Source organism: Argiope bruennichi, chromosome 5 (assembly GCF_947563725.1).
Source record: "Argiope bruennichi chromosome 5, qqArgBrue1.1, whole genome shotgun sequence".
In the NCBI taxonomy this organism is placed as follows: domain Eukaryota; kingdom Metazoa; phylum Arthropoda; class Arachnida; order Araneae; family Araneidae; genus Argiope; species Argiope bruennichi.
Genome location: NC_079155.1, coordinates 112,628,134 through 112,653,024, shown reverse-complemented (window position 1 = coordinate 112,653,024; position 24,891 = coordinate 112,628,134). Strand labels below are relative to the sequence as shown.

The 24,891-nt window shown below is 30.6% G+C and overlaps 1 protein-coding gene across 7 annotated transcripts in view; it reads left to right on the top strand.

The window, feature by feature from the left end:
• LOC129968510 (semaphorin-1A-like) overlaps positions 1-24,891 on the top strand; it is a 210,645-nt gene that overhangs the window by 41,898 nt on the left and 143,856 nt on the right. For 5 of the 7 annotated variants that reach the window (XM_056082476.1, XM_056082473.1, XM_056082475.1 and 2 more), the window contains exon 1: positions 4,117-4,413. The exons of 1 other annotated variant lie outside the window; for it this stretch is intronic. The gene's annotated coding sequence lies outside the window, so the exon portion shown is untranslated. Of the gene's footprint in view, positions 1-4,116; positions 4,414-4,467; positions 4,555-24,891 lie in introns of those variants that run through there. One more of the 7 variants, XM_056082472.1, reaches the window with a different exon arrangement.

The following is a 24,891-nucleotide window of genomic DNA, read 5'->3' as shown; positions in this document are numbered from 1 at the left end:
TTTAGTTTTAACCACACGATTTTTGATTTAAAAGAAATCCTTTACTTTTTAAAACAATTTTTTAAGCATTTCAACTTAAGAATTACTTCTTTGTCGATTATAGGATTCAATATGTCCATTATTTCGGTTAAGTAAGCGTTTCTTGGCTGAGAAAGATGGAAAATTTCGGACACGTAGCAATTAATGGTGACAGACAGATAGCGGCACAGGCAAACACGTGGCTTATTTTTGTTTCTAAAAAACTCTCAGCTAGTCACATAAGATCAATTCAGTATGCCAAATTTAACTGTGAAATATATCTAGTGCAAAATTTTCGCTCTATAATGTATTTCATTAAAAAAAAATGCATTTACATTACCATGTCATTTAGGAATATGTTCTCCAAACAGTTATTTCAAATGCATGATATATAAACCATTTTTGTCTGTTACATTTGTTAACTACGCTAAACACTACTCCATTCGTCAAACAAGTTGTCACTATTCATATTAAAAAGATCTCCAGTCAAATGACACAAAATAGCTACGTCTACTCTGTGGAATTAATAATGCAACTCTCTTATATGTGTCTGTGTGTCATTATCGAATGCTTGCAATTCTATTTATTTATTCTAAGATGTATATTTTATTCTAACTTTAAAATGAAGATGAATTAATTAAAATAAAGCGAACAGCAGAATAACGAATAACATACTGCATTTGCATTAAATGTGGAGGTAAAGCATCTCATAGTGTAGTAGAAAAATAAAAACTATAACTTTATAAATTTAAGAAGTTGATAAGCTGATAGATTTGGTCCCAGAATTCATGCAGATATACAATTTTGGAATACAAATAAATTAAAAATTTCATTCAACTAGTTCGTTTCTATTTTTTCTTGAGTACGCACATTGTGACAAATAGATATAAAACTCCGAAAATGTTTTTTCGGCCATTCAGAAATTAAAAACATTGATATTAAGCAAATGCTTGAAATAGAATTTATAGCAGATAACAGTATTTTTCTTTACATATATATTCTAAATACAAAAAAAAAAAAAAAAAAAAAAAAAAAAAAAAGGTTTTTAAATAATCAAGTGCAAAACATTGTAACATAATTATATTTTTAACTTGATTCATGTATTTGTATTCTTTTTTTTAAATTTTATTCTTAATTAACTAGGAACGAATAATGCACACAAACACACACACACAAAATTAATTTAATACTGGCTCAATATCAATGAATGTATATTGCAATAACTAAAATAATGATAAGCATTTTTTTTTATTTATTGAAATTAGAGAAAATTGTATAGACATAAAATTGGTATTCCTGAAAAAGTTACTTTACGAATTTTAAAAGGGTTTGACCTCCTTTTAATGAAATAATAAGCATCTAAGATATTGGGAAAAACGTTAATATCTGTTTTAATTTTTTAACTAAGACTTGATATAAAATTTTGAAAACCATCTTTAAGCATACATCTACAATAATCCATAAAGTAACCACATGCGAATTTTGGTTACTCTCTGTCTAACATCTACTTTGTAGAGTATTTTGAACAATGTTTTGCAATAAGCATATTACATTGTGCAATTTATTGATAGTTTTCAACTTATAAACATTATCATGTTGAAAAATGGCAATAATTTATATACCTTATTGTTTTGCTATCTCTTCTACCAATTAATTTTCTTATTTACTGCGTTTCAGACCGGAAATTTTAAAGTATCAGTTTGACATTTTAAATGGCCAAAATATTGAAAATTTATTCTATACGAATTTAAAAATGAATTGCAATTGAAATAGAGATGCTATTTTTATTCTTTTATTATTCAATGAAAATAGTTTTAATTAACCAATGTCTATGAAACTTCTACTATCTGGATCTGAATGAATGAATTATAGGAATGCTGAACTTCCATAAACTAATTTGAAAAATCAAAATTTTGCAGACAAATAATAAATTTATCATAAAAAAAATTCTTTCTTTTTAGTATAGTATACAAGAATCATTTTTCATTTTATATATCTTAATTTTAAAGAATTTTTTTTTTCCTTTTTCAGGTTGCAAACGATTATTTTTAAAAAATGTGTAAATGAATTCTTATAAAACTGAAGATTAATTAAGGATTATTATTTTCGCAATTTTTATTAAACAATCCAAAAACTGAAAAAAAAAATGATTCGAATGTTTTTCAAAATTGAAAAAAAAATTATCATTTTTATAAGTTATTTCACTTTTTACATTCATTTGGACATCTTTTTGATCATCTAAGTGAATTTAATTTTAAACCGTGAATAAGTTTTTATGTTGTTGTTATTGTTTTCATTGTTGCTATTTACAATAAGATGCTTTATGATAAAAATAAACACTCTGTTCTGATTTTTTATACTAGCTTTAATAGTCACGGAATTTCATAAATAAAATCTGTGAAGATAAATGGAGTTTTTTACGAAGTTCGCAGAAAACGTATTTATATATATAAATATAAATGCTGTAACTATTTAAAGATATTGAACTCAGTGTTAAAAAATTTCAGTATGATAGAAGGTTTATCTGATTTTAACAATCTTAGTTTCGAATGAATTCGTTAACTCTTTATCAAGACTCACGTGAAAGTAACAATCGAACAAAATCACGAGGTAACCTTTCTAAATCGTTCTACTTCATGAACTTTTACATGCAAATTTTTCTCAGCTATAGAATATGTCGATAAATTAGTTTTGCTTTGTTTATCTTATCGGAAATATAAAGACTAATGATTTAGAGGTTCACCAGATACAGCTATAATGCTATCGGCTCAGTTGAAGTCACAGTCATATAACAATAATAATTGCCCTGGCCAGTGACGTCACTTGTCCTACTACAAGTTTGATGGATTTCAACATTAAATAATTGTATATCAAATGAACATGTTTTGGTTTCTCTTCACGATTCCTGGTCGTAATTGAACGATCATATTGATGCCATTTATATCAACTATTAACAGAAGCAGATTTTCTACCTATGTAGTTGCCTAAGTTGCAAATTGATCAATTAAAAACAATTTATTTTCTAGTTGCAAAATAATTAAGAAAAAAATACAAATTTTATTAATTATAAAATATTAATAATTACATAATATTAGTATTGTCGACAATAATTTATCTGCTCCATTATATTCACTTAATTATAATATTATTCATAAACATTAAGAATTTATTAATTGAAAACAAAAGTAAGTGCAGTGCATACGTGATTCATAATAAATTAACAAAAACATGCACATTTTTACAAAATTAATAAAATAAAAATAAATATCCTAAAATAAATTGTTATCGTGCTGATTAAATTAAAAATATGATGAAATATATAACCAATTTGCACAATTTATTAAAAAATTGTTCCCATAATGTATATTGTCTAAGGCTGCAAAATGCCTGGTTCCAACCTTAGCTATTAATCAGCTGACTGAAATTGTTAGATTAAAAAAAACACACACACAAAAGAAAAATAATTGGAAAAAAATTAAATAGGATCAAATAAAAACTCTCTTACTTTTTACCTCAGATTTCGCAGCAGAAGGGAAAAAAAATTTAATTACTCGTAGAACTCACAAGAATTGTTAAAGTATTTTGCATTTGAATGATTAATCATTCATAATGTAAACTTTATATCATAACAAATTATTTAATTCGCCTTCGTTTTAATTTCAATTGAAAATGAACGAAACCAATAAAATTTTCTAAAATATTCTTTTTAATTTCTCTCACTCTGTTTTTTTTTTTTTTTTTTTTTTTCCTTCGAGGTATATGATTTTTTTAATTCCCATTTTCCTTTCAAAATCTGCGAACTTCTCGTGTTCATCTCTTTTCATCTCGGAGAAAAAAATATAATATCTCAAATTTCCAACAAAAAGCCTTAAGTATTCATTTTTTTTCATTCCTCCCCAGACTTTTTTTTAAGACTTCCGTTTTCTTTACACTAAAAAGTTTTTTAATGAATAAAAAGCGTAAATGCACAGAGAAAAAATTCTGGAAATAAGAATCAGTTAATATTGAGCGTCATCGATAGATGTCGCTACAAGTGTGAGAAGCGCCTATCACGTGATCTTAAATATCGACCAATGAACAGTGCGACGTGCATGAATATCTGTCTATCCATTGCTTGTTTTTTCCAGCGATCGTTACCATCATTTCATACAAAATAAAGGCAAGGAATTTCCGTTCATTATCATATGCTCGATTGTGGATTATGCATTTGAGTAGGGAGTGTGAATTTCTTCAGCGGATACTGTGAACGCGAGTGCTCCTTGTGTATATAGTAAACATAAAAAGCTTTCCTGCTGTTTGGCTTTAGGCCAAGCTTACAAGGGCTACTAGCGCTTCGGGTGTTGTTTGGCCTTGTATATTCCATTCTCTTACACAAGTGGACACAATTACGTGCAAGTAAGTTGATATTAAATATTTTTTTGTAATCTACGGTGGCAGCTGAATCACATGCATGTATTTTCATTTTGTTTACAAAATCGCGATCTGCACTTGAGGTTTCGGAACAGATACCACGTTTTGTTGTCAGTTATTCGTAAGGTAATAATCATTCACTTACTCGTTTAAAATTATTGTCATATGTTTTTTCTTCGGGATTTTATTTTATTGTTTACTTACATATAAAATGCTGTAATTTAATCAAAAGTAGAGCAATTTTTAAAAATTTATAAGGAATAAGAAATACGGGGTGCACAAAAGTTTTTTGAGCTTATTTACATTTTGACCAAGCAGTTTATTTTTCATTTTATTAGTTTGGCAAGTGAGCAAAATATTAGTGCATAAAAGAAAGCTTCTAGATTCTAAATATCTGCATCCATTTTCCGAAATCATTGCTGTAACAAAATAAATTATATATAAATTTTAGAACTTAGTTAAAAAATTAAACACTTTTAAATTCTGATTCAGAAATAACTAATAATAATTTTTTCAAACCGCCAATAAAATAGAAATTGCAAATATATATCTAATTTTTTCATTGACAAGTTCCTTTTATTTCTAAATTTAAAAAGCTATAGTTATCCATGTAGCATTCAGAGTTTGTGCTATAAATTTTGATGCTCCAAGATTGATACTAATTTGCTAAAAATTTTAAATAATTTTAGTAAAAATTTAATGCATGTTTTGAGTTTAATGAAATTATTTTTGATGGGAAAAATTAATTTAATTATTAAAAGTATTTTGATGTACTCTTGGTTTGTATTTTTGGAGGTCATTTACTTTTTGGAAACTTTCATTTTGGAATCTTCAGGAATTATGATTTAACAATAAAGAATTCTTTTATGCTTCTCTTATTCTTAGATTTTTATTGTTATTTTAAAAGTAAATTCATCCCACATGCATTTAAAACTAACATGAAATGAATGCTTGAAATAAAATAAAAAATTAGTAAAGTGAATGCTTGAAATAAAATAAAAATTAGTAAAATGAATGCTTGAAATAAAATTAAAGAGATTATACTTTTAGTCATTGTTTTTAATGGGAATGCTTATGTTATGTTGATTTCTTTGCTAGGTAAAATTTTTGTTCCATGGAAAATTTATTTATGAAATGAAATTATCTTGAAATTTTTAATATTTAATAATGTAATGATTTATGTTAATTTATTAGAATGATATCTTTGTGACACTAATTTTCTAAAAATGCCTCTTAAAAGAAAATAACCTTGATATATTCCTTCAGTTGAAGTGAAGTTTTATGATTTTTTATGCCTTTTTCTCTTGGTACAAGTTTATCCTCTTGTTCACATGTGCTTCTTTCATTTTCAAATATTTGAGTTCATCAATCAGTTTTGAACTTTATCTTTCACTTCTGAAATGAACAAGTTTTATCTATTTTCTTTTTTCATTCCTGTTTACAACATCTCATACTCATTTTAGAAATGTTATCAGAGTCAGAGATATCAATAAGTAGAAAGTAAGTCTTTAATCCTAAAATTTTATAAAATAGATAAATTATTATCATGAACAGTTGCATGCTGATATTTTCAGTGGCTTTGCTTTTCTTCTTGGTGCCATTTCTTAAATATGAGCAATTTCTCTGTTTTATTTAGTTAATGAATTTTTATTGCAGAGATATTGATATGTCCAAAATGTTAATATATTTAAATAGTTTGATATAATTTATTTTTTAAAAATCAGTGGATCACTTTTATTTAAATTGGGAAAAAGTATCCTATTATAATTTAATAAATACCATTAAATAATGAAATTTTATTAAAAAGATATTGGGTGTTTAAAGATATTTGTTTAATTTTTGCATATAGTGTTCATAAGTTGATGGCAGAAAGCTTTAACATTCTTTTAAACCTTTGAGACTTAGACAGAATTCTTTGCAATTTTTGAGAATATTTTATGAATTGAATTATTTGTTATGTGTTGGGAAGACTTTTTCCTCTGCCGAATAACTAGACATTTATTTGTCATTTACTATAGGCCTTGTTTGAATCATCTACAAAATAGTCACTGAAAAAATTTGATTGTTTAATGGAGCCCTTTCAATCCCTTTCTTATAATTTATATTAGAATAATTCACTTATTCATTTTAATGCTATTGGGGAATCTTGAGCATCTAGACTTTTAGCCTTGGTATGCAATTTTTTTTATTTTGATTTTATTGACTTTTAAAGAACATAATTTGGCTAAAACAGTAGTACAGTTGAGTGATCATATTGACAAGCTTGAACTTTTTTTTCCATCTTTTTAATGCACATTTTTAAAAAGTTTCTTGTTAATTGGTTATACACATTAATTATTTTGCATCTATACTCTACATCACAGTTAAAGATCTATTATATTTCATATATTATTCATAAAGCAATTCATATTAAATGTATTTTTATGTACTATTTTTCACTCCAATTTATATATATATATATATATATAGCATATATATATATATATATATATATATAGCATATATATATATATAGCATATATGAGTTGAATGAAAAGATTGAATTTATAAAGGATGTCAAATTCATTACTTTGATACATTTTTTTTTATGTATATATTTTGAATGGATTATATTAAAAGAAATTGTGCACAAAAATTTTTTTGTTGAAAAATTATGGTTGAGCATATAATTTCTTTTGCATAACATGTTCATAGTTTATATTTTTAACTGTGAAAGTATTTTGCTTTAAATAGTAATTAATATTAAGCCATTTATTTTAAGAGCTTTATACATGTTCTTTTTATCTGAACCTTTTTTATGGAATCAAGTATTATAAGCCTTGTATGAAATTATGTACCATAAGCCCAATCATTAAATAACTGTCCAGATATTCTATAATCTAACTGCTTTTGTATTTTATGGCACTCTAGCTGTACTTTATTACTCATGCAGATTGTGCAGATAATAAACACTCTATTTTTCCTTGACTTTCAACAGTGGAAGAAAACTCAGTGATTAAATATTTGATCAAAAGAACAAAATAGTTTGATTCTCATTGCAACAATAGAAATACATATTGAAAAGTATGCAAAAAATATCTTAAAAAATTGCAAAATTTATGAAAAAATTGCATGATAATTTAATTGAAATAATTAAAAAATAATTTCAAACCAATGTAAAATTATTTTTGTCATAATATTTCTAGAAATAATTGCGGATAAAAGACATATTTAATTTTTAAGTATTAAAATTTCAAAAAAAAAAAAAATGCTGATTATTTTGTTTCCCTCCCCTTTATTGGTCATCAAGTTTAGTCATAGTTGGCTCTTGCACCATTAAAACTCACATTCCCCCTATTAGACATTTTCTGTTATATTAAGAACTAAAGGGCACCCCCTCATTTTTTTTAAATGTCTACAGTTATTTTTTGATAAATTGAATTTACTAATCACTTTATTGCAATTGTAGGTTTACAGAAACTTAATTCAAATTAGAGATCAAGTTTGCATTTATTTGACAAATATTTTTTTCTTTCTTCTTTGTTCGAGTTCTTTTTGTTGAATTAAATTTGCACAATATATTTTGCTCAATTTTTTTTAAAAACTATATTAATAAAGATAATCCATGGATCAAAAAACTATGTAAAGTAACTATCACATAATTACGATATAATTAAATTTGCAGTTTTCCTTAAAGTACCGTTAATAATAAAATGACGCGTGACTTATGAAAACGAAAGCAATTAGCATCTTACATGATTATTTCCGCGTTCTTTTTAAACACCGGAAAATTCACTGCTTGCGTAGAAACTATTCCGAGAAATAAATGCAGTGGAGAACGTAGAAAAGAAAAGCGAAAGCATTTAAGGCATACTGTAGCATAAATTTGTTTCTATTAAAATGTTTGTAGCGGAAAATGAAATTCAACTTCAGTAGTAATAAACAGGAATATAATTTGCAAATAAATACATAAAAGCTGTATTTGAATTTACATTTAAAAATATATAACATTAATTCATGTTTTTATCATTTTGGAATACAAATATTTTCGTATTTTCTGGGAAATTCTCTTCTGTCTGTTTTATGTTTCATTGCATTTGCTACAGAAATATCTCAGTTTTCGTATATATATATATATATATATATATATATATATATATATATATATATATATCTTAAATAAATCGGAAAAATTCTTTCTATCTTCAAATGACAAATTCTTAGAATTGTCGGTTCGTTTCGCAGTGTTATTAGCGATTGTATGAAACATTCGTTTTTGTTTACTTAGATCACTAAAATGTATTTAACGAGGAAAGATTATATTTTATATCATATTCGAGTAAATATGGTTTTTTCAATCCTATTACTTTCGTTGATGGAAGACATAAAAACAGGTTTTTCGAAATCGTAAACAGATTTAAAATGAATAAATACATTGGCCCGCTATTATTTTATAGAAGGGTTATTCGCTTTTTTTATTAAAATTATTTCCCACCTCTCCTAAAGCATGAATGTTTATAGCTGCGCTTATTATGTACAAATTGCATAATACGAGCGAGATTTTATGTTTTGAAAATTTAGAACGCTTTTCAACAGGGTTTCAACAGAACAAATCATCGAATATAGGCTACCAAATTTGGCATTTAATTACATCTTGAGTAATAGGTATTTATTAAAAAAGTGATTCGAGTTAGTTGAAAAATTAATCGATGTTTTTAGTCATTATTGTGTAGTTAGTCATTGTTTTGTTAATTTTATTACCCATGATGAGTCTTTCTTTTCTTCCTAAAAAACATATTCTTATTTTAATTCACTTTATGCATAGTTTAAATTATCTATTTTATCTTCAGCATTCTGAAGAGGCATCAGTAGCTAACTTGTTTTCTCTGTAAGTACGATACAAGAAATTTAGTAGCACTTGTATAATCTGATTCATGAGTGTGTAAAATTCCAATTATCCACAAAACTTTGGGGGGGGGCGGAGGAAGGAAAAATCCTTGAATGAAATCCTTTAAAATAGAGACTGTGAAACTACGGAATTTGATTCGTATATTCAAGCCATTGATGTGATAACATGATATGCCTATATCGTTCAGAAACACGAGGCTGCCACTTTTAGATTATTTTACCCTGCCGAAGGATGATTCATAGTGAGTGAGATCAGTGCATTTTAAGAGTTGTTTGTTAGGCCTAATCATTGTGAAATTAGATAAGATTTTTTTCAGTGAACTTTTTTCTCTTGATGAAATGAATAATTTTCGAAACTTGTATATTGTTCAATTTTGCGGCTATCCACAGTTGATGCACCGTCGAATTCCACTGACAACAAAGATTTATTCTGTTACTAAATAAAATGCATTCATCTTTTTACTGACCTCTATTTTGATAAAATTGATTCCGCATGGCTCATACACAAAAGCCTAAAAGGTTTCCGTACCTGAGAATAGAGAGTATAGTCAAGTTTCATAACGGGTGATTCGCATAATGGACAAAACGAAAATGCAAAAATTGTGACACGCTTAGCGAGCGATGTTTCGCAGGACGAATGGCGAGGATACATCTGTTAAACTTTTATTTACACCCTACGAGGTTCAAGGTTTTCCTCTCGAGGGCGCAGTGTCCCCCTCTGGGTTTTGTTTGTCTCAGCGAGTCTTGTTGTGTACGTTGTAGAGTTGAGATGTATTGCTTTGTATTTGCGCGCTTTGCTGTATAAATGCTGTGTGTTCATGTTACATGCTGTATGTGAATAAATGTGAAAAATCCACTAGTTGTATCCAGTTCCTTTGTGACAGGTAAGAGCTTTTCGAATCATTCCATTGGCTATTGAATTGAAGTCTAATCAACATCGTTACGGTATATGCTGGCTTGGCTTGGCTTGGCTTATATCAATCTATATTGAACACTTGCTTCAAAAGAGCCTTTATATCCACATGGAAGAAGTTTCAGCTGGGTAGCGCTGTAGAACGTGACTCTGAGGAGTTAGAACAAGTGCCTGTCCAGCTTACATCGACGAGATTTTCTATCTGGCCAAAGATTATGGAGTTAGAGATAGATAGCAACGACATAATTGAGCTGATAGAAGAACATAGTCAGAACTAGATTATGGAGCTGTATTCTGTGTCACAGTAAAAATTTGGTCAATAGTGGAAGAAATGATAGATGCAGCAGAGCAACAACCCTCAGTGAAATAAAGGAGATGCTGAAAGCATTGGAAATTATTGCCCTGTATAGTGATAAATATTACCCTGAAAAGGCAGTAATTCTCGTTGCAAATTCATTTAACGATAATGCTGTCTCATTTTCATCAAAATTGAAAGCTAAGACAATAACAAATGCATTTAGACACAGTTTAATTGTAAAAAAAAGCATGTATTATAAATAATAATTTACATTGCTATAAATTTGAGTATTTGGAATGGAACACATTATGCGATTTTACATGGAATCCTATGAAAAAAAAATTGTTAGCGAATATTTGGCATTACGAGCAAGATACGGTAACGAATTATGGTCGTTAAGCGAGGTTCCACTGTAGTCTAATTGTAGATATTATTTTAGTAGTCCTTGAATTAATGCTTTATGACAAAATTTCGTTTTTCTAAGAAATAACTTCAGATCGATCCTGAATCTAATTAATATGAATAATTGAAGTGCCTATTATATATTATTTAGTGCAATAAGATTCTTCTAAAAATGAAAGTTATTTTTAGAATCTTTCTCATTTTCCATTTATGTTATAGAGTGCAACATAAAATACTCGAAGATATTTTACCGTTTATAGACTAAATAAAACCGCATAAACATTATGAGAAAACCGCATCTTTTGTATTCTATGAAATCGATTAGGTCCGTAACGTAAAACATTGTATTTGGAGAACAGTTTCACCAAATACAAACGCTGAAGTTACGGACAGACGACCAAAATTGTTACCGCTCGTGTTTTGTAACTATTTGTAGTCCATTGGGCCCCGCCTTTAGAATTTTATTTCTCGTGTTAAATCAAACATAGGTGCACATTAAGATGTCTAGACGCTGTCAAATGAATATCGAAAACTTGAAGGTTATAATTCTGCATCTGGATTTTTCGGACCGTTACTCTTGGAAAATTTATGCTTTGAAATGTGTCCTAGATTCAAACTCCGAGGATGATTTATTCCGGATTTTTCGTTGTTTGCATTGCAAATACTTATTCTGTGAGTTTTATTCTATCCAGCTGTTTTTCTTTGTGAGATGTATTGTTAAAGAAAGATGGTGCATCCAGAGTAAGTTGTCAATTTTAAAGGGACATTAAAATGCCATTGTTTGTTTTATAAATATTTGATTTATCTCTACCAATAATAATAAGATGAATGTGTGTGTTTGTGTTGATGCTCTATCGGTCAGAACATTTGGCCTACAGCTGCCACATTTGGCACATTTTTATCTTGGAGGGTGAGAATGTGCATCTTGAACTTTTTTTTCATTCGAAATTTTAATGAGAAATAAAGCACATTTGCGCATTTTTACAAAAATCTTATGGCGCAGAAATGAACTTTCTACCGTTTCAAAATTTCTGAGGCTATCAATTTATTAATCGTACAAATTTTTTCTGAATTTTGGAAACTTTTAAAAATGTCTTGATTTTCAATAGTATATTATTACGTTATTACTCTGAAATTAAAACAGCTTCCATTGTTTCATAAATGAAAGTCTTGTGATTTTCTTCCATTGTGGAAAGCTGTAAAAGAAGGATTCTGTTCAATATGTGTGTAATTTACTAGATGAATTTTTTAAAAAGTGGAAATTACAGTATCGCGAAATTTAAAAGGTAGACAAACGCGCATTAGCGTTACTTGCAGCATTTTGATATTATGGAACTGGTCTCCATTAGAAAAGTTCATGTACAATAAACCAATTAAAACGGGAATAAGGCAGATAGTTCAAATAACACAGTTTTGACGTCTGGCGATTTGACGGAATTTTGGGCATGAAGTTATACCTAAAAGATTTAACTGAAATTAAATACAAGCACTATCTCCGACAAATCAGTTGGTCCCTAAGGGCGACTAATATTTATATAGTTTATTTCGCAAGATTAGTTGAAGAATTATTATGATATATGAAATATGAATTAAAACATAGAATAAAATTTAACCTCCCAGAAATCCTTAAATTTCGTAATGCTCAGTTTTAAAAACCAATTATATATGTTGAATAAAATCTTTTCATATTTGTTGAAAATTGCGGATATGCGTACGATCATAAACCATTGACTACTTACTTAGTAATTCACGCTTGGTTCTTTTCCATACAGTGTTTCACAATAATGTCAATTTCTCAATCTCAGATAAGGTTTCGGTCTTGAGATTAAAAGGCTCTAGGTTCGAAACCTCTAAAGATCCGCCGTATATGTGGGTTGGCGGACGTTAAATCTGACGTTGTAGGCCAAATGTCCACTTGTTTTCGTGTGATGCGGAAGTTTGAAGAGGAAGGCAACAACCCAGTTGCCATCCTCGTCATCTGACTTGTGTTCAAATTTACGAGATCCGTCACCAAGTACATTCAGTTTTGCTTACAAACGGCACATTAAAATAACTACGCATAACTGTAGCCTAATTGCTAAGCAATTTGAAGTTTTAGGAAACATTTGACAACACTTTATTATGTTGTTAGTTTGCTCTCGCTAAAAAATGCTTAGTAAAAATTCGATTTGATGAGGCAGTCTTTTTAACTGTGCGCAAAGATAAACGTCTAATAATGATTATCACGAACATCCAAATCAAAACCAAATATAAAGATAACATAGAAAACTGAACCATGTGCGATAGCTCACTGAATGTTTGAAACATAATTATTTTAGCTCGTTGATGTGAAGGCTTAACGGCTCCAACGGACCGTGGTGGCCTGGTGGTAAGGTCTTGGCTTCGGAACCGGAGAGTTTCAGGTTTGAGACCCGATTCCACCAAAGAACCGTCGTATAAGCGGGTCTGGTGCACGTTAAATCCTTTGGGGTCAAACGTCCTCTCGCTGGTGTAATATAGAATTTGGGAGGGAGGGGTGCCAGCTCAAGTGTCGTCCTCGTCATCTGACCTCGGTTACAAATTTCTTCGAGGTCCATCCCTAAATAGCCCTAGTGTTGTTTTAAAACGGGACTTTAATATAACTTAACTAATTAACGGCTCCAACGATGCCAAAGGTGAAGCAAAGAGATTGAAGAGTAGTTCTAGAAAAAAAAAAAAAAAAAGCATGTATAAATTACTTTTCTTTCTGAATTGAACTTTTTTTATGCTGTTTCATTAAATTTATTTATGGATCTATCATTTGAAAATCATTATTACTGCACCTTATTGAAACAACCATCTGCAGCGTACCTCCTGCCGATCAGGTCAACAGGAACAACGCATCAGACGAAGTCGAAATAGAGATGCACTCTTTGCTTGCCAACAATGGAGGGGGGGGGGGTGAATTTTATTTCATATTCATGAAAACAGTTCTCATATATGAAGACCTCCAGGCCGGGAACTTCTTATTTATTACATTGTCATAAGTTCTCCACTGTCGGAAAGCAGAAGAAATCCCCTCCCTCATTCTTACAGCAACAACTTACCCTCATCCATCAGGCAGGTCGAAAACCACTCAACTCCCCCGTCGATCGTTTGCAACGGCGGGTCAAATACATTTCATTCCTTTCTTCAACTTTCACCTCTTTCAAGACCAAACGATACGGACCTTGGGATCAACTCTGTCATTGGTTACCTGAGGAAAAAGAATTGGATCGAGACCACACACTTGTTCAGTATCGGTTACAGTTTTGTTTTGCAGGAACAATGATACCTCAAAAAAAGAAAGAAATTTAATATAATGATATCGTAGTGAATGAAAAATGTCGTTCCGTTTGTTATTAGTGTATACAATAGTATCCGTTTGTTCTCATTGTATATTCGTTTGTTAGTTTTTTTTACAATGGCTTTTTAATTGAAAGGTAATGAGATTAATTCAGTTCATATCGTTATTCCTTATTAGTATCGAGTTAGAGATTTTTGAATATATACTTCTCATTAACAAGTTTTATGTATTCGTATCTTCTTTCTGTCCCTTAACTTAGTTCAAATAAAAGAACTTGCGAGAGTGGTCTTTCCAAAATTTTGTCGCATAATCTTGATTAAAGATATTATCCCCCTTTCCTCACATAAAATGATGGACCTTTGTACAGCGTGATCTTCCATAGCATTAGCGATTAATAGTTACGAAATATTAACCTTTGGAGCGAATTTAACACTTTTATTGCATCTATTGTGTCATCTTTGACGGTTTTTTTCTTTTCTTTTTTATCCGAAAATCGAAATGGTGTTTTAGATGCGGTTTTTCTCAGCCGATTGAAACCAAAATTTGACTGGTACTGTAATTATAGTTACAAAATCACATATCAAATGTCACATTTAAGTAATTACATTTTTGAATTATAACGTTTACATGCTTATAATATATAGACCGATAGCAAGTAAATTCATCTACGGATTTGGCTCCAAATGTGGAAGATATTTGCTTTTTAGATGTTAAATCTGTATGCCAAATTTTATCCAAGTAGCTCTCTTTATTTTCTAGTTGTATTATTAATTTATATTCAGAGAGCCGAACTGACTGACTTTCTTTTAATTGATTTAACTCGAAATTTAATAGATATCTATATTTATTTTTTTTAAGGATCATATACGAGATTTCAGCCATCTAGCTCAGAGTGTGTTTGAATTATCTTTGTGACTGGCAAACGAACTTACATTGTGCCAAAAATGTGGTTTCGAACTCGAAAGGGCTCAAATTATCAAATATATAATTGAATAGTCATCAAAATCTTAAGGTCGATTTTTTCGACGATTGCAATACTTTCTGTATATACTTTGTATATTAGAAAACAAAGTGAACATTCAATTTGATGATGAATTATTAAATGTGTAAATGTATGTCTCTGCTTCTGTTTAGTAAATGGTTTTCCAAGTCTTCAGTCTGCAATTTAGCCTTTTCGCCATTATTCTATTTTCTCTCAAGTGTTTTTCAGGAACATACATGCAAGTAATTTGTAAGTCAAATCAGGAAATTTTTAAAGAATGAATATTCTATTAAGTATATTTTACATACGACAACAGAAACATCTACAAATAATTCATAACTCATAAATTGTAACAAATGGGTTTTCTCTTGCTGCAAAATAGTCTCGAGTTTTTTTTTGAATAATGTGTATACAAATTTTTTTCACCGTTTGTCTTTGCAAATGCGATACGTGCGTAAGTTATTACCCGCGATTGTAATGTTTATATTATCATTTGCTATAAAAATTTTAGTTTTCATTGTCCATTTTATCAGAAATTATAGATAATTTAATCGTCACATTACACGTCTTTCCTTTTCGCTGATTATTAGTTGTCCAATAACCATAGAAGCTTTATTTTAATTGCTAACTATTCAACAGCATTGTTACTATTTAAAATCAGTTTACTTGTATAAACTGTGTAGTAATCACCTAAATAATTATTTTAATTGTTTTTTCGAAAGTTTAAGGATAATTTTTTCCAAGGAGCATCTATTCAAATGATATCCTTGTAATGTTCTCAGTCTTTATCGTTATAATATTATTATATCCCTCTAATACACTGCATTTAAAATTCCTCGAGGTAATTTAAAACAAGACATTCATCTTCACTCCTGCTGCATTCGCACTAGGGAGACAAAAGTGGCCGAAATCCATTATTCGAATGTAGTGCAAGTACAGCTGTTTCCCATTAACCTTCAAAAAAGCGAAGGCTTGCCCCTTTTTTTAATGTATCCGGTGACGAAAGAAAAAAGACAACTCCAATCGTAAGGTTGTCGGGGGGAAACTTGGGTTCCGTAACGTCTGCTCGGATCCATCGACTTCCAGCCTCCCCTATTGTTCTGAACAAATGAAGCGCGTAAAAAACAATGGGCCACCCCGTCCTTCCCCTCTGAAACAAGTCGATTTACCTGACTTCCCTGTTTCATTGCTGCAGGTTGTGTCATTCACACTTGGGAGTCGCATTTCAAGAAGTTGGGTTCGTTATAACAGAACATTTATAGTGAACTTTATTTTAATCCATACTATGTGAATGTGTAAATCGTAACAATATGAGCAGGTCAAGCTCCAGAGATGAAGCGATTAGTGTGACATTGATTTTCAGCTGTCCCCTCATTTTATCATATAGAGGCTTTTAAAATTTAGAAAAGTATAAATTAAGATTAAAAATTTATGTACTGCCATTAAAAGCATTTTTTGTCCGTCATTCGTAATGTTGCTTTTTTTGGGGGGGGGAAGACTGTTAAAAAAACTGCATAACATTAAATAGCTTTTATTTGAAATATGAAAATCCATTTAACGGAAAATTTTTGGTATTTAAACTTAATTTTATTCAAATGTATCCAGTACTTCTAGTAGGAGCTTGCATATATTTTAATCAGCGACATCTATCGGTAAACATGTGAATTATCTGTATAAACGACGATGGTTTTAGGGTTTTACCAATTTTCTATTACTTTATTGTTACCATTTTGAAAGTTTTCCATTTAGTATTATTGAGTAATTCAGTGTATAAAGACCGGAATCATGGAACGCTCCAAATTGCATTTCCGACGTCAAAGCTTTTTTGTTTTTAATTAGAAGAAATCTGCTGCCAAGGGCCATCAGACACTTTCAGAAACTTATGGTGATGCTGCTCCATCATATCCCAATTGTCGGTTTTCGTTTCAACGATTTAAGAGTGGTGATTTCGATGTCTATGACAAAGAATTCGAAGACACTCAATTGCAATGCCAATTGGACGAAAATGAGAAAACGTTGATGCCAATTTTTCTCAATAAATGTTTTTTTAATGCAAAAGTGATCAAAATAAATGCAAGTACCTAATAAATGCATCATAAGAATATTCTGGCGTGTTTACCGCAACGTAATTATGTTAATAGAGAGAAAGAGAGGTTTAAGCTTACACAAATGTGCGTGATTATCTACTTTGTATTTTGTGTACTAGCTAATACCCGGCGTTGCTCGATTTTATAATACTTTCATAGTATTTTTGTACAAAATATTTTAATTCACAAATTCATGTTATTGTCTAAAACGTGTGTGTGTGTGTGTGTGTGTGTGTGTGTGTGTGTGTGTGTGTGTGTGTGTGTGTGTGTGTGTGTGTGTGTGTGTGTGTGTGTGTGTTAATAACAATATCAATTGCACCAGACGATTTTTAAAAACCACCGATAGTAAATTTTCTCTTATAAACATTTTGAAACACTTATTAAAAATCGTCTTTAATTTTTGAGTTAGTTATTAAGTTTTAAAAAATGCAAATCAGGACCACTAGAACGATAAAATTTTAAATTTAAAAATATTTCTTGTCAAATAATTTGCTACGAAGTTGCAGTGGCAAAACGGCAGAACTTCTGTTGATTTCGAATTTATTGAATATTTAATTTACATTCAATAAATTTGTGTCTTAAAAAGTTGTTTTTAATAATAAATGTCCAAATTTTGGTTGAATTTAATTCAATTGTTTAGGAGGCGATGCAAAACTTGTATGCGTATTTAGTCACAGTGACTTGATTTCTATTAATCTGTGCAAAATCAACAAATCCCAAAATTTTTTGGCGAATGCAGTTGCTTGAATTCTTTTTTACCGTTGTTGTGTGGGAATAGCATTTCCTAATCTTTAATCAGCAAGTTAAGGATTGGTTACAAACAACCACTTACTAGGTACATTTGTACATTTTTAGAGACATCTGTAAAATTAAACTTGTGTGGTTTCTGCATTCATGTGCGTGGTTGGAGACATTCGAAATCTGAAATTGTCTTTGCGGTAAGGCTTGATTGGGCATTGTGGGTGGACCATCTTATAATAGGGCTGCTTCTTGAAAGAGGCCCTACCCATTGTACAAGGTTATTTGGACCACTATTCTGGTCGTGCCCTTTCTGAGGGCGGACCATGACTATGCTCCCTAATAATCCGCATGCCCCTCCTAAGTATCTTTAATGAGCTTCCTGCCCAAAATGGATTCGTCATATGAATTCTCTCTTGACTTCTTATTGAACTTTGCCTCACTCGTTGACTTCTGGAACACGTGTAAGTTCTTCGTCAGAAAAGGAAAAAAAAAAAAAAAAATGTCCTGGTTTGAGAAATAAAAAACCTGAATTTCTTCTTTTAATCTTAATTACAAATTAGCCAATTAAAGTTAATTAGTCGAAATGCTCGGCTTAGAAAAGTACTACCTCATTAATGATTGCGCTTTCAAATTCATTTGGTCAGAAGATACGCATGACAAATGTTTTTATTGAATTTAGATTTTTTAAGTGACTGTGCAATTCAAATAGTGAAAATAGAGAAAAATGATCTTTGAAATTTTGAAGCTTCTAAATGCAATTAGTTTAATCAAAACATTTAAATCGGGCTTTTATCTTTTTCAAAGAAGTATGCTTTTATTTTGGAGATAGTTTCACCTTGCAAAAGTTATAGGAAAGTGTAAAATATATACAAAACTCTTACTCATTTAGTGATTGAATGATTCGGTATTATAAATCTGCTTAACTTTTAATTTCGGTCTCTAATATATCAAATACTATGCTTTATAGATTAGGTAAGATTTTGTATAAATGATTCATGGTTCAAATTATTAATCAGTGGAAGTGTTTTCCAAATCTTTCTCGCAAACTCTCTAATAAGCATATCATGTCAGAGAACACCTTATATGCCATTGGCTTACAATAATTTTCGCACTTGTGCTAAATCTCTATCATGTCAGGCTTAGGGTGTTTTTATGGCGATTTATCCCTGGCTATACCATTTCGAATACTATTCGAAAATCGTAATTCTGCTTTAGACACTTTTTCTCGTATTTCTGCTTTGTCAGGATTGAAGCCAAAATTTAACGCAAAATTGCACTTTTAGTCACAAAATTCCATTACCAAATTTGATACATTTCATTGCGTTTTTGAATTATCACGTTTACATGTTTTTGAAAGTACAGATCGACAGACAGTAAACCGTAGTTCGATTTAGCTCAGAATTTGAAGGGTGTCTAGAATATAGATGGTAACACTGTGTACCGAATCTTCTATTAGCTCTCTTCGTTTTATAACTATCGTGTTAACTTACATTCGAGCAGCCGGACAGAAGACTTCCCCTGATCAGATTTTACACTAAATTTGATACAAATCTGCAAATTTAGTGTAAAGACCGAATACTGAATTTCATTTGTCTAGCTCAAAGTATTTGTGTCACATTTCAGACTCACATTTTCCAAAAATGTATATTTTCAACTAAAACGCGAAGATTTGTCAAAATCCCGACTTCGAATTTTTTGACGATGACTATACTTTCTCAATACTACGTATGCGAGGAAATAAAAACCGGCAAGATTAAACTATCGGGTATTCATTTGCATTTTTTGTGGAGTTTGAAGGTGTTAATGTATTACTTACTATACATTCTTACCGAGAAAAAAAAAATAGCAAAGACATTTTCTACATTTAGCGGTGGATTCTTAATGCTTCTAAGTCAGTCATAACCTATATCCAAAAGCCGAATAATCACTAAAAATATCGATATAGCGGATGGATGGATGCAAATGCAATCATTCGAGTTCATCGTGGAAATTTTAACGCGTTTAAGTGCTTCATCAGTCTCCTGTAACCAGTTATAGAATCACTTGTTATTGATCACCGGTGATTTGACCGAAAACCGAGAATTTCGATGTTACCACGTCAAGTGAAACGATCGATTGCCAACTAAAAACCTTAACGCATAGTTCATAAATCATAAAATCCCACGCTAGCTTTGATGGATTTTGATATCTTGTGTTTGTCTGTCGTATCTTCGTTGGAATGAGACCTGAAAGTGATTAATTTCAACTAAAGGTAGAGATAGTAATTTGGAAGGTCATATCTTAATGGTTAGAATATATTCTTCTCAAGATATGGCTAAAAGAAGCATGTCAGTTTAAAATTCTGGGTTTCAAAATGTTTCTGAATGTATTTCATAGTAATAATCTTCTGAGAGACGGTCATTCTTCTTTCAGTGATTCAATAAAGACAAACCGAAAGAACCGGTATTGGTCATTACACGCATTCGTCAGTTATGAAAGTTTTTTTTCCACGTGATGTGCACTTCATGCGCAATACTTCGGCTAACTCAGATTTTAAACCGGAGTTGTTTTCCTCATACAGTGCAATTGCTCTGTTTAACACTTAATTCTACTAATCATATTATTCATGACAGATCATGTTTTTCTTTATTGTTTTAATGATGTGAAAACCACAATATCATGACTTCAATTGACCAGATTTGATTTCTGTCGGATTGAAGGAGAGATGCAATTTTGATTGATTGAGTGTGTGTGTGTGTCGCGTTCTGCAGGCCACAATGTTTAACCCTAGAGTTAACCCACGTTATTTCTGCTGTATATTTCAATCGAATTTGTTACAGTAGGGTTTTAAATTTATTGGAACGAATTCTAAACTCGACAGTTACACTGCTCATTCAATCTGAGTTCTTAAAAGTAAATTGCGAAATAAACGTGAAAGTTCATCGCGTGCTATTTACATTTCTTTTATTAAACTTTTACATTGCCCTTTCAGTCGAAAGAGTGTATCACGTTTCTCGTGTGGTTTCCAACGTGTTTCGAAACAATTGTCGGAACGTTCCACTCACTTATTGCATGTTCGAAAAACACTTTAGTCGTGGAACCTGGCGTACTTCGGTTGACGTCACTCGTCAATACTCCCAACATCTCGATGACTTACGGTATGTCGCAGTGCACCGTTGCCATCTGGCGCAGCATCAAAAGTAACGACCGTAAATAAAAGGTTATTATTTTTTGCCTTTGCTTTTTTTTTTTTTTTTACCCGCCTCCCCTTCTCTGCTTTAGGGTGGCCTTGAGTTGAGAAACTTCATCTGACTGAAGTGCCTGCTTCTGACTGGTCGTAGTGGCAGGCAGCCCCGAAAAAATACTCAGAAACGAGATCGTGATGGTTCGTTTTATAATCGGCCACTTGGCCGGGAAGGTCAGGAGGGTTATCGGAAGCTGATTTTCAAAAATAAGCAAAAGTTACGCGCTGTTGTGAATGAAGCCTTCATCACTTGATAAATAGATCAGTGTGGTGAAATCGTCTTTCTTTTTTTGGTGCTGTTGTGCCGCCGTTCTTTTGAGTTATCCTGACTCCGATGAGTCCAGTTACATTAGACAAAAAAATAATAAATAAATAATAGTTCGCTGAGTGATGATGCCATCTATCGGAAACTCATTATCTTCGTAGCGGAAAATAATTAGAGTACTGGACGATTTGCGATGAGTAAAAAAATTATATACTAACGAGCTGTTAAACTTTGATTTCTGCGAGATAGAAAAACTTATTAATAAGTAATTTCTTTTAATGTGTATTCGTATATTATGCAGTGTCATTTGATAGATTGTTGAAATAATTAGCATTGAAAAGGGATTTTTAATACATTTTTTGAAGGAAAAATAAAAGAAATCTTTATCTGCTTGCTTGACTAAATCTAAAGCTGTTTCTCTCAAAACATTAGACAATATTTTGTTGTCATTTGTAGAAAAATTTCTAATGTTCGTTTCGGTATTCTGAGATGACCACTTTTTGATGATTCTAACTCACTAAGGGGTGACACGCTGAAGGATGTGCGTATTACCGGCATTTTGCTTTATAGTTAAATATAAACATCTCCTTTCTTCTATCCCCTATTTTGCTGAATTAAACCCATCCTAACGCATGCACAAAAGCGCAGAAGGTTTTAGAATCCATTAGCAAATAATAGCTAATAATAATATTGTACGGGATTGTTGGTTCTCTTCACACCCCGCCTCCTCTCCTTCTGGAAAAAACCCATTGAAATTCTATTTTTCGTGTTAGAAATGAGTATAGTAACGAATCATCATGATGCTCATATTTTGCGTCATGTTATGTAAAAATGTACGAGCAAATACTATCAAATTTTTGCAGTTGTTGAATTCTTTATAAATATGCTCTCAAGGAATTTTTGTAAGTAGGAGAACAAAAAAATTTATATTCGACTTGTGCTTGTATACATAGAGATTTTCATGCGAAGGGAATTTTCTTCTAGCTCTTTTCAGTGAAAATATGAAGAAATAGCTATCCCTATCGAAACGGAAAAGAATGGCAACATATTCAGACACGCATTCATGTTTATTTCAGATTCACGTTACATTAAATATATTATATCTGATGTTTTGAGAGCAGACATATTCTTGATCGAAATGATTTAAAGTTTTTTGAAGGCTGATTTATGGTTGCCATTCGGCAGCTTTTTCTCCATTTTTCTCGACTTCTAATAAATGTTTTGTTGAGAAGAAGCTATATCTAGCTATTATATTAAAAACTAGCCGCCTTTGGCGACCAGCTGGTTCGCCAATCTTAGTGTTCGTTAAAATTTTAATAATTAAATATTTTATGCAATTCCAACTTTAATAGATTCTTCAGCAAAATATTTTAAAACTTCAAATTTTGATAGTCATATAATTCACTCATAATATTATAAAGGCCTTCAGTCATAACGTGATATGTATCTCTCTAATTTTCTGTTACCCCTCGTAGAATTTATGCTTTAAATTAAAGTGTAAAGGATTAATCTGCAATTAATATAACAATATTTTTTACTGAAACAAAGCATTTTTTTAATAATATGATTACTGATAATAGAGTCACTGAGCGTTTAAACTTTATGGGCACTAAAGAATATCTTTCTTAATTTATGTAATATCTCAAGCATTTGTCAACAAAATTTTCTCAGATTCATCATGAATGGATCGATTCATTAACAATGTTTCATTTTAAATGCATCAAACACTCAGAAAATAAAATGAATCGTTTAAAATAATCTGTCGAAAACAGGTTTAAAAAAACTACTTAAAAAACGATGTACTTAAAACTATAAGCATATATAAAAAATATATATAACTAACATAAATACAATTTAATTACAAAAGCATGCAACTAACCTAAAAATAATTTAAATCATTGAAAACAGGTTAAAAAAAACTACTTAAAAAACGACGTACTTAAAACTATAAGCATATATAAAAAATATATATATAACTAACATAAATACAATTTAATTACAAAAGCATGCAACTAACCTAAAAATAATTTAAATCATTGTAAACAGGTTAAAAAAAACTACTTAAAAAACGATGTACTTAAAACTATAAGCATATACAAAAAATATATAACATAAATACAATTTACTTACAAAAGCATACAACTAACCTAAAAGTAATTTAAATCGTCCGTTGATAATGGTTGCCATGCCAACGATCAGAACACAGTGCGCATGCGTGAATTTTCTTCGCCTTTTACGTAACGCAAATGCGTGAATTTTTCTACGCCAGTTGGGGTAACGCTATGAAGATTAGACATTTTTAATTTCCTTTATTCTGTGCTATTTTAATTCAAAAGTACTTCAGAATGAATCTGAAACATGGATTAATTAACAATGTTTAATTTTAAATGCATAAAACATTAAGAAAATAAACAGAATCGTTTGAAATAATCCGCCGAAAAATCTTAACCCTAGCCTCATTACTGTTGGGAGAAAAAAAGAACTAAAGCCTAAATCATTTGGCGTTGGGGAAAATTGAAGATTTTTTTGGCGGAAAAGTTGGCGGTGGGGAAAATGGAAGATTTTTTTGGCGGGAAAGTTAGTTTTTAATTAATAATTGACTACCCCTAACATTTAGGGGGATGAAAAATAGATGTTGGCCGATTCTCATAGATACCGGATAAGCACAAAAAATTTCATCAAAATCGGTCAAGCCGTTTCGGAGGAGTATGGCAACGAAAACTGTGACACGAGAATTTTATATATTAGATGTATGTAAATGTTGCGTTTTATTTGCTTTGTGATTGGTATAGAGTAAATCACCTGACCCATTACATATGAAGTTTGTTTTGCCCATACAGTTTCAAAATTTAATGAAAATTGTCATAGTAAGTATTTATATTGCACTTGACTGTGGCCGGAAAAAAAAAGAAAGGTAAAGCTTTAATAACAGCAAATAAGTTTTTAAAAATATTACTTATTAATTCTATTTTTAGACACACCGATTGTGGCAACACTAATGAATAACTTTCTGGTTTGTTTACCTTTTCAGAATAGCAGAAATGTTCCGTCTCTTGGTTAGCAATCGTCTGAATATTCGGTACGATTCGGTTTTAACGGCGACCAAAAAGTGGCTAGAAAAAATTTTGCCGAGTTATAAAAATATATTCCAGTGCATTATTATTTATTGTGAAAAATGTTGAACGTGCAAATCGCATATTTCATATATAGTTTAACGGTTGAAATCACCAAATCGGCGGGTTTTTTTCTTGGCGCTTTTTGGTCGCCGTTACAACCGACAAGTACCGAATATTTAATCGATAGTCGTGTTATTTTTTTACATTTATTATACATTTTTCTGCATTAATTTTTTTAGTAGTAA